Source organism: Mobula birostris, chromosome 31 (assembly GCF_030028105.1).
Source record: "Mobula birostris isolate sMobBir1 chromosome 31, sMobBir1.hap1, whole genome shotgun sequence".
In the NCBI taxonomy this organism is placed as follows: domain Eukaryota; kingdom Metazoa; phylum Chordata; class Chondrichthyes; order Myliobatiformes; family Myliobatidae; genus Mobula; species Mobula birostris.
Window position 1 is genome coordinate 6802471 of NC_092400.1, and position 9021 is coordinate 6811491.

The 9021-nt window shown below is 42.6% G+C and overlaps 1 long non-coding RNA gene across 1 annotated transcript; it reads right to left on the reverse strand.

The window, feature by feature from the left end:
- Positions 1 to 345: 345 nt before the first annotated feature.
- On the reverse strand, positions 346 to 8444 carry LOC140190939 (uncharacterized). The gene is made up of 3 exons (XR_011883722.1): positions 8165 to 8444; positions 7288 to 7425; positions 346 to 447 (listed from the first exon to the last, which is right to left on the reverse strand). It is a non-coding gene; the product is annotated as an uncharacterized lncRNA (long non-coding RNA).
- Positions 8445 to 9021: the final 577 nt, after the last annotated feature.

Here is a 9021-nt window from a genome sequence, read left to right on the forward strand (position 1 = left end):
AGCTGGAGAACGATCGGAGGGTCGTGCTATTCCTGCAGGTATAGGACCTTCAACTGGAATCAAAGGTGACTTTTCAGTCCTCAGCTCAATGTCACAGCCAAACATTGACTTCACCAATGGGGCAGAAAAATAAAAGAATGTTTATAGAATTATCTCAAGGGATATATTCATCGCCAGCAATGTTAGTATTAATAAAAAGACAGACTTGTATTTATATAAGGTTGATCGCAACCTCAGGCTGTTGTAATTTTGTTTGTAGCCAATTATTTTTAAATGTAAAAGCATTTGTGCAGATTCTATAAACATAAAATGAATTAGGTAGCCAGTTGGTCAATTTTTCGTGATGTTTATTGTGTAACTAGTGTTAGCTAGGAAATGGAAAGCTCATCTATTCATCCAAAGACAGCAGCATAGAGTCCTTCTTCAGAAGAGAAATCAGCACATTCCCTAATGGATCAAAAAGGCAATTGTAAGTACAAGCACTGCCTTATGTAAAATCAATATTTAATGCAAACGTCAAAAGGAAGCAAGATAATTTCATTTTCAAAGGATTAATTTGATAATATCCTTAATCTATGGTATAGAAATATATTTTCCCCAAAGATTTTGTCTAGGAAGACTAATCAAGCACTTGTTAATCAATTAGGATGTGACCTTTATTTGAACAGTAAAGTTATCTAATTCAATCACTACTTCTACATTTGAATTGCTAGGCATTACTGATTACAAATCCTAGGAGAATCTCTGGAAGGATGAACACGCCACCAGCTATAACGCTTTGCATTACTTGATTTATATGACTCGTCACTTGATATTTATAGAAGACCGGATGATCTGGAGTTATAGTCTGCACGATATCTGAGTGGTCTGTCCTGGCAATCCTGTAGGTTGCAGTTGAGCAAGCCGTACAATGAATTCCATTTAACTGGCTTTTTTATACAACATTGTAGTGCTGTCTAACTAAGGGTGAAAGTGCTCTCTTTTAGTATCCACAGCAGAGTTTTGCTTGTGCACTGTACTCAGATTAACCATTTCTTCCTTTACTATAATGTTAGGAAAGCTCTTGGCATAAACAGAACTGTATATTGTAACTATAGAGAAATACCTAATTATCCACTGCCAAGCAGTGGACTGAAATGAAGCGATAAAATGCACAATGCAAAGCCTTTAGTTCTGGTTACATAAAGCAACATAAGTCCTAAACTCATATTTGCTCATAAGTATATTTTTACATACGTATAGTGTACACATTGTTAACAGGTAGCCATGTAAATAAGACAAGTCCTTGGCTAGTGACCTGTGTAAAAATTTCTGTCAGATCACCAAGTCTCCCAGCAGATGATAAAAACAGCTTTCTTCCATTTGAGAAGTACAGGAGAGAGAACATGAAGTTAAACTTCAGTAGAAGTCTGATTCCAATAATTCCAAAGTCTGTCATCATGGAAAAGGATGAAGAGAAAGGGTTGGGTTTGTGAGGGTGTGGTCGTTTCAAGAGACAACCTGGTGCCAAAAGCAGTTTGCTGCAAACGCTCCAGTTATTTAACTGAACTGTTCTGAGCCCCAGTTAATCTTTGAACTTGATTGGCCACCATTTTTGTCATGAAAACTGCATATAACGATTTACTGTCTGAGATCCTTTTCCTCAATTGCTTCATAAATGTAACCCATTAAATACCGTGGCAGATTGTAGGTTTATCAACCAGACTCAGTTCCTTCAGTGAGTGCTGTCATTGGTTCTTCAAACAATTTTGCGTATATAAAAAAAGTATTCAGGACTCATTTTCAGGTCTGAATTTAGTAATGGGCAGACATTAATTGAGAGATTCATGGTCTAAAACCTAATACACAAGCTGACTATAATGTCTGTACGTTCTTGATATTTTTGAAGTCAATTTAAGTACAGTGGCAGGGGTGTCTTGCTGCAAATGTACAGAGCCTTTGTGAGGCCACACGTGAAATATCACACGCAGTGTTGGTCTCCTTAAAAAATCGGCTACTCAACTGAGGAAGAATGTTCTTGCTTTGGAAGTTCTGCAAAAGTTCCTGGATGGCAGGACTGCTGTACAAAGAGAAATTGAGACAATTATATTCATTTGAGTTTCAAAGAATAAAAAGAGATCCGCAATATCTAACAGATTGGATGCAAGAAAGATCTCCTCACTGGCAAGGGAATGCAGGACTAGTTGTGCAGTTCAAGGAGATGTAGCAAGTCACTCAAGACTGAGTTAAGAAGAAATTTCTTCTCCCGGAAAGTGGTGAATGCTGCGTATTTAATATTTCAGTAATATTGCTAATCTTTTGTTTGATTAGGCATTCTTTATTCTTATGTAATTCATTACTGTTTATATTAACAAGTATGTGAATGGCATACGTCAATACGCCACCATATCATATGAGAGAACCTCACAAAAAAAGAAGTAAATAAACACACATCTCCCAGCTTCCACATTTTTCTTTCAATAATGTTCTGTCTACCAGTGACTACCAGGAATAGTCTGGCTGGTAACCGGGAATAGTCCGGTGACAGCGTGGAGAGACAGCCGACAGCCAGGAAAGACTGGCACCGGGGTTGTCAGGGTTTGGCAGTCCGGCTACCAGCTCAGAAGAGCACCCACCTCCTGAAGCTTCTAGTTTACACGGAGAAACATAACCTTGGCGTCCTCCGAGAGGGAGGGAGAATGATGGACCCAATCGGACGGATACAGTTAATTACAGGGAACGACTACGACAAAGAGCTAGGATAAGAGGCTCTGAGTGTCCAGTGTGTTGGTGTGGGAGAGTGTTTTCCAGTATTAAATGTTTACGAGTCCACCAAGCAAAGTTGAAGTGCTATTCCATCCCAGTGGATGAAGATGAAATTACTTCACCAAGCACAGATGATGTGGTCTTTTCAACCACTGATTCACAAGCCACAGCGATTTGCTCTGGAGAGAGTCATCATACTCCAGGTCAGACGAGAGATAACCCAGGTCAGGTTTCAGACCACAGAATCCAGGTAGATCCTTCATATGATGGCGGTGGTGAGGAGGTAGAGAAGAAGAGGAAGGTCAAGTGGCCAGCAATGGCAGATGAGAAGGCTTGACGTGTGTTTGATGAGGATATCAGTATGATGTTGGAGAACACTCTCAGGGGAACATCAAAGAGAAAGTTGGAAGTGATGGGCGATATGATTTACGATGTTGGAAAATACAGGTTTGGTTTGGTTGAGTTGAAGAAAGCAAAGCCTACACAGCAACCAAGCAGGCGTCAGAAGGAGGTTAGTAGGTTGAGGTGAAAGCTTAGATTGTTGAGACAGAGGTGGAAGGTAGCAAGTGAGGGTGACAAGTCAGGGCTTGCTGATCTCCGAGAGCATTTTTGAATAAAGTTAGCATCACTCCGTCGTGCAGAGTCACAAAGTAAAAAGAGAAAGAAGAGAGAGAAGGCAAGAAAGTCATTCTTTGAGAACCCACATGAGATCACAAAGAAACTACTTGAACAAAGTAAGAGTGGGCAGCTTACATCTTCCAACAAGAACTTGAGGATCACCTGTCAAGCACTTACTCTAACGAACAGTGGGAGGCTCCTTTGCTTGACATTTCAGGGCTTGTGAAGTCTACCAAGCCAGGAGTGAAGTTCGATCTGTCAGAACCCAAACTGGCAGAAGTTGAATGGTTCATCAGAAAGGCAAGGTCAGGCTCAGTGCCAAGACCTAATGGAGTGCCGTATAAGGTGTTCAAGAAGTGTGAACAGCTGAGGAAACACTTGAGATTGTTAAAGGTGGTGTGGAGACAAGGTGTTGTTCCTTTGTCATGGAGTGAGGCTGAAGGAGTATACATCCCGACGGAATAGAATTCTTCTACATTGAATCCGTTCCAACCAATTTCGCTCCTGAATGTAGAGGGGAAGATTATGTTTGGCATTCTGGCAGAAAGAATATCTTCATTTGTGATAGAGAATGGACTAGTAAATACAACTGTGCAGAAGGCAGGAATATCAGGCTTCCCAGGATGCCTCGAACATTCTAGTATGAAATGGCATACCATCCAGGAGTTAAAAAAGTTGAGAAAAAATCTGGTTGTAGTTTGGCTTGATCTGGCAAATGTGTATGGTTCTGTTCCCCATGTCCTGACTGAGTTTGCGATGGAATTCCTATAGATTCCTGCTAAGGTGAGGAACCTTGTTATGCAGTACTACAATGATTTCCGGATGAGGTTTTCCACTCAGCAGTTTACAACTAGGTGGCAGAGCTTGGATGTTGGAATCCCAATGGGATGTGCAATTTCACCCATCCTTTTTGTGTTAGCCATGGAGGTCATTGTGAGGACTGAATAACCAGTGGGACCAGGTGTCGCACATGATGGTGGAGGGGAGTTACCACCAATATGAGCGTTCATGGACAATCTCACTGTTTTGGGTCCCAGCATGGAGGCAGTGGAAAATGTACTATCTGGACTCGAGGAGCTAATGGATTGGGGAAGAATGAAGTTCAAGGTCAAGAAGTCAAGGAACCTTGTTCTTCGGAGAGGAAAGCTGGTTTACTTTCATTCCACCCTTTGTGGAGAGGAGATTCCATCCATTCAGGACCAACCAGTTAAGAGCCTCGGGCGATGGTACACAGAGGAGCTGAGAGACACCAAGAGGGTTCAAGAGACAGGAGAACAGATCAGCAGAGGTCTGATGTCTGTCGACAAGTGTGGCTTGCTGGCAAGTTGTTGTGGTGCTTGCAGTACAGACTGATGCCACAGATAATGTGGCCACTAACTGTCTATGAAATGGCAATGTCCCATGTTGAGGCAATGGAACGGAAGATCTACAAGTATGTGAAGAAGTGGCTTGGAGTACCGAGCAGCCTCACCAATGTTGCAATCCACAGTAGCCAGACAAAGCTTACCATCCCAGTTGTTGAGGAGGTCAAGGTAGCCAAGGTAAGATCATTCTTGATGCTTCGAGACTCAAAAGACCCTGTCGTCAAGAACACCCAGCCGGATGTGAGATCAGGCAGGGAGTGGTCAGCCCGTGTAGCAGTTGATGAGGCAGAGTCTAGGTTGAAGCACAAGGAGATGGTTGGGGCTATCCAGCTAGGCCGCCAGGGACTTGGATGGACATCCCACAAGTGGTGGTCATCTTCTACAGGTAAGGAGTGCCCTGAGCTTGTAAGGAATACGAGAGGTAGAAGAAGAGAAGAGGAGAAGGGGCTTGGACCTGGTAGGAAAGTGCTGATCAATGACATCTATCTTGGAATGTTCTGTGGCAGATGGAACAGCTCCGCATTTCTTTTCTATGCAGAGCAGCGTACGACCTGCTCCCAACACCTGCCAACCTCAGCACCTGGTATGAAGATAAGAGAGACAGGTGTGCAGCTTGTGGCGAGAAGGGAATACTTCAACACATTTTGAGTGCATACAGCGTCAATCTTCCTAGTGGCATGTACACTTGGAGACATAACAACATTCTCAAAGTTGTAACAGAAGCGGCTGAGCACAGAGTACTGCAGCACAACTTATCTCATGCCCCATGCTGCACAGAACATCGCATATCATTTGTGAAAGAAGGCTCCAAGTCAAGGGTGTACAGCGCAGGCTCACGATCAAGCATACTTTCTTCAGCCAATGATTGGTGTGTCAAGGCTGACCTGGATGGGAAAGGCAGTTTCCCAGAGCAAATAGCCTTCACCACATTGAGTCCAGATGTAATCGTATGGTCTGACGCCAGTAGAGAAGTGGTTATTGGTGAACTCACAGTCCCTTGGGAAGACAACAGTGATGAAGCCCATGAGCACAAGTTAACCAAGTATGCAGAATTAAGATCAGAGTGCAGAGACAGAGGGTGGAAGGTCTCATGCTATCCATTCGAAGTAGGCTGCCGTGGGTTTATTGCGTTCACTTTCCAGAAGTGGCTGTGTGACCTTGGCTTCACTAGAAGAGAGATCAAGTCAACCAGCAGGGCTGTAGCTGAGGCAGCAGAGAAAGGATCAGCATGGGTGTGGACCAAGTACGTCCAGAGGGGCAAATAGTCAGACAGTGTATACATATCTTGCAAACCCTTCAGTAGTTGCATAGACACCTGAAGAGCAGACTATCTGTTGGATGGAAGTGACCAACAACTCTGATAGATGCAGATGCCGAGTTTTTAAGCTCACCAGTGGGAGGTGGTGCCTTAGCACTGCTGGCCCACCACCTTAAGGGAGTCTTGATCATAAACGGGCTGAAACTCCTGAAGACAGGTGGCAGATCAACTGATGATCCCACTGGTGATAGCACAGGACAGTTAACATCTTAGTCCACGTGTATTTTTTAACTCTGGAATTACAAAACATAGCAGGGAAGCTGTGGAATTTTCTACCACAGAAAGTAATTGAAGCCAAATCATTAATTGAAACAGTTAGATATTACTCTTGGGGATCATAGGATATGGGGAAAAAGCTGGAACATGGAACTGAATTTGGATGATTAGCCATGATGGTATTGATTGATAGTGCTTACTCCTGCTATGCTTTGATGTTTTTTTGCTAATTCCCAGGAAGGTGATTGGGGTAGACTACACTGAATTTCAATTCAAAATTATAACATGACCCTGTTGTTGGCAGCTTCAGAATTCCGAATGGAATCTTTGTTTCGCTCTGCTCACTCATTTTACAGCCAATAGGTCGCTAATGTCCATAGGTCACAGGCTAACATCCACTTAGATTGACATCTAGAATAGCTACAAAGCCATCGATGCCCATTTGATGGGACATTGTCAACTGGAATTGGTCTAGTGTGCCTAGATTTTGTGTTCAGGAAGCTGGATCAATGAAGAACAGTTTTGACCCCTATAATGCATACGAGTGAATGTATATCAGCCACATGTTGTGGATGAAACATTGTTTTATAAAGGTTCATTATGCCTTCCTTGTTCTCGTACTCTATTTACAAACTTGCATTAAACTGTGTTCAAGTATCCCTAAGTCTCCCCATTCTGTTACTCCTTCTAAGACCATGAGCCCTAGTTCTACCTTACCTTGTCATTCTTCTGACAAAAGTATAAACCCTTCACATAACTCAGTATTAACCAAAACCTACCAGGAATTTGTAAGCTGTTGTGGTGCGTAATGTTCGCGCTCTTTGTATCACATTATGCAGCCGAGGTGCTGAGTTATATTGGGTATTAGAGTGTTTTTTCGGGTTAGCACATTTCACAAATAACTTCAGCAACTAATTTCATCCACCATTCTTCAGATTCAAATATGAACTGTAGATTAAATCCAAAATATATCTCTGAACAATGGGTTACTAAGACTGTAAACCAACTTTCAAATTTCTTACTCACTCTTCCTTCAGTTAGTCCTGACGAAGGGTCTCTGCCTGAAACGTTGACTGTACCTCTTCCTAGAGATGCTGCCTGGCCTGCTGTGTTCACCAGCAACTTTGATGTGTGTTGCTTGAATTTCCAGCATCTCCAGATTTCCTGTTGTTTTAGTAGGAAGGTACCGCAGTTAATTAGAAGACCAGACAATGCTGATTTAAATTTGTTATTTGTGTGTACTTGTGTGTTTGTAGTATGTGTGAGGATGGTGTGTAGTTCAAAAAAAGCATTGCAAATATCGAATTGTCCGGAATTTTTCTTTGATCTTTAGCATATAAAATGTCATGTAGTGTTGGGTCAAGCAGGCGTTTTTCCCTCCGAAAGGGGTCTCACTGTGAAGTGTGCTGTGTCTCATTTTGTTGAATAAAGAAGCTCCTGCAGATCTACCAGTACTTCTGTCATTATTCACGTGACAACATTGGGGAAAGCTGGGTATGCACTTGAGGGCAAGAGGACCAGAAGTTAATCCTGATAGACTAAGGCACTGGAAAATGGGAGGGCTCTTTGGTGGAACAAAGCAAAATGGCATAGAAGCATTGAGCAAAATGATCTGTTTCTGTACTGTAAAATTCAGTAGAATACTATGTAATTCATCGAGACTTCAGCAAGTCCAAGAGAGATCCCTTAACATCTTAAACCATCAGTCATTTTGATCTACCCAACAAAGCACACAAAGAGAAATACAATACCTTGCATTGTTAGACTAATAATACGGAGAGGAAGGAAAGGGTGTGGATAAGGTTAAGTGCGAGACAAAGTCTACATGTATTCCAATTGCTCACTTATCAATTCCAGAACTTACTGTAAGAAACATGTATAAAATCAATAAACTTAAACCTGCCTTCCGTGCTTCCTTGTAACATTTTACTCCAGGCAAAGGTGCATCTTAATGTCTCTGTATTAGCATCTGGGTTACTGAATGGAGACCTTGCCACTTAATACAGTTTGGAAAAAGGCCAGAATAAATCACTTCAGGATGCAATTGTAAAGAAAGTCTTGTAATGGAATCCTTTGAAGTAAGAATCATAAAGGATAGAGTTATAAACGGGGAAGGAAGAACTTAAATGACATTTAGAGTTCTGTCTTTGAAAGACGTGGAGTTCAAACAATGGTGTTGATATCAGTTCTCACCCAGTTGTTGCTGATCCCTGAGGTGTCAGTGGTTCAAAGAAACATCGTGACGGTTGTATTAACATTCAGTTCCTTCACACTTTGTACTTAACTTTCAGCTACTCTGATTCTGGGCCAGGATATGTGGTGGAGGCGCCAGCTCCTGACATATGGGCCTCATGCTTTGCGCTGTGTGGAGATTTGTTAAGGCTGCCTATTGGACGGCTGCCAGCTATGTTTGGACTGGGCACTGGCAGTCAACTCGAGCCTGGGTTTGAAGCAAACTAAAGCAGCTCCAGTTAATCAGGCACTGTCTGATACAATGGGCCGACTTGCCCTCCCTTCACTTCGGAGTCTCCAGCCACGCAGGCTAAACATCCTTAAAAGATGCTCACCAGCAACAAGCTGTGGACTACTGTAGACTAGGACAGCATCACTGCTGCAAATGAGAACAAGAGACATGTGCATTTTGCAGTAGGTGGCTCATCTCCTAACTCCTCAGAAGAGGAATGTAACCAGCTGGCACACTCCAGGCTGCAGAAGTGCGTGCTGGGTGGAGAACTGAAGCCTGGTGCAGCCACCACAAGT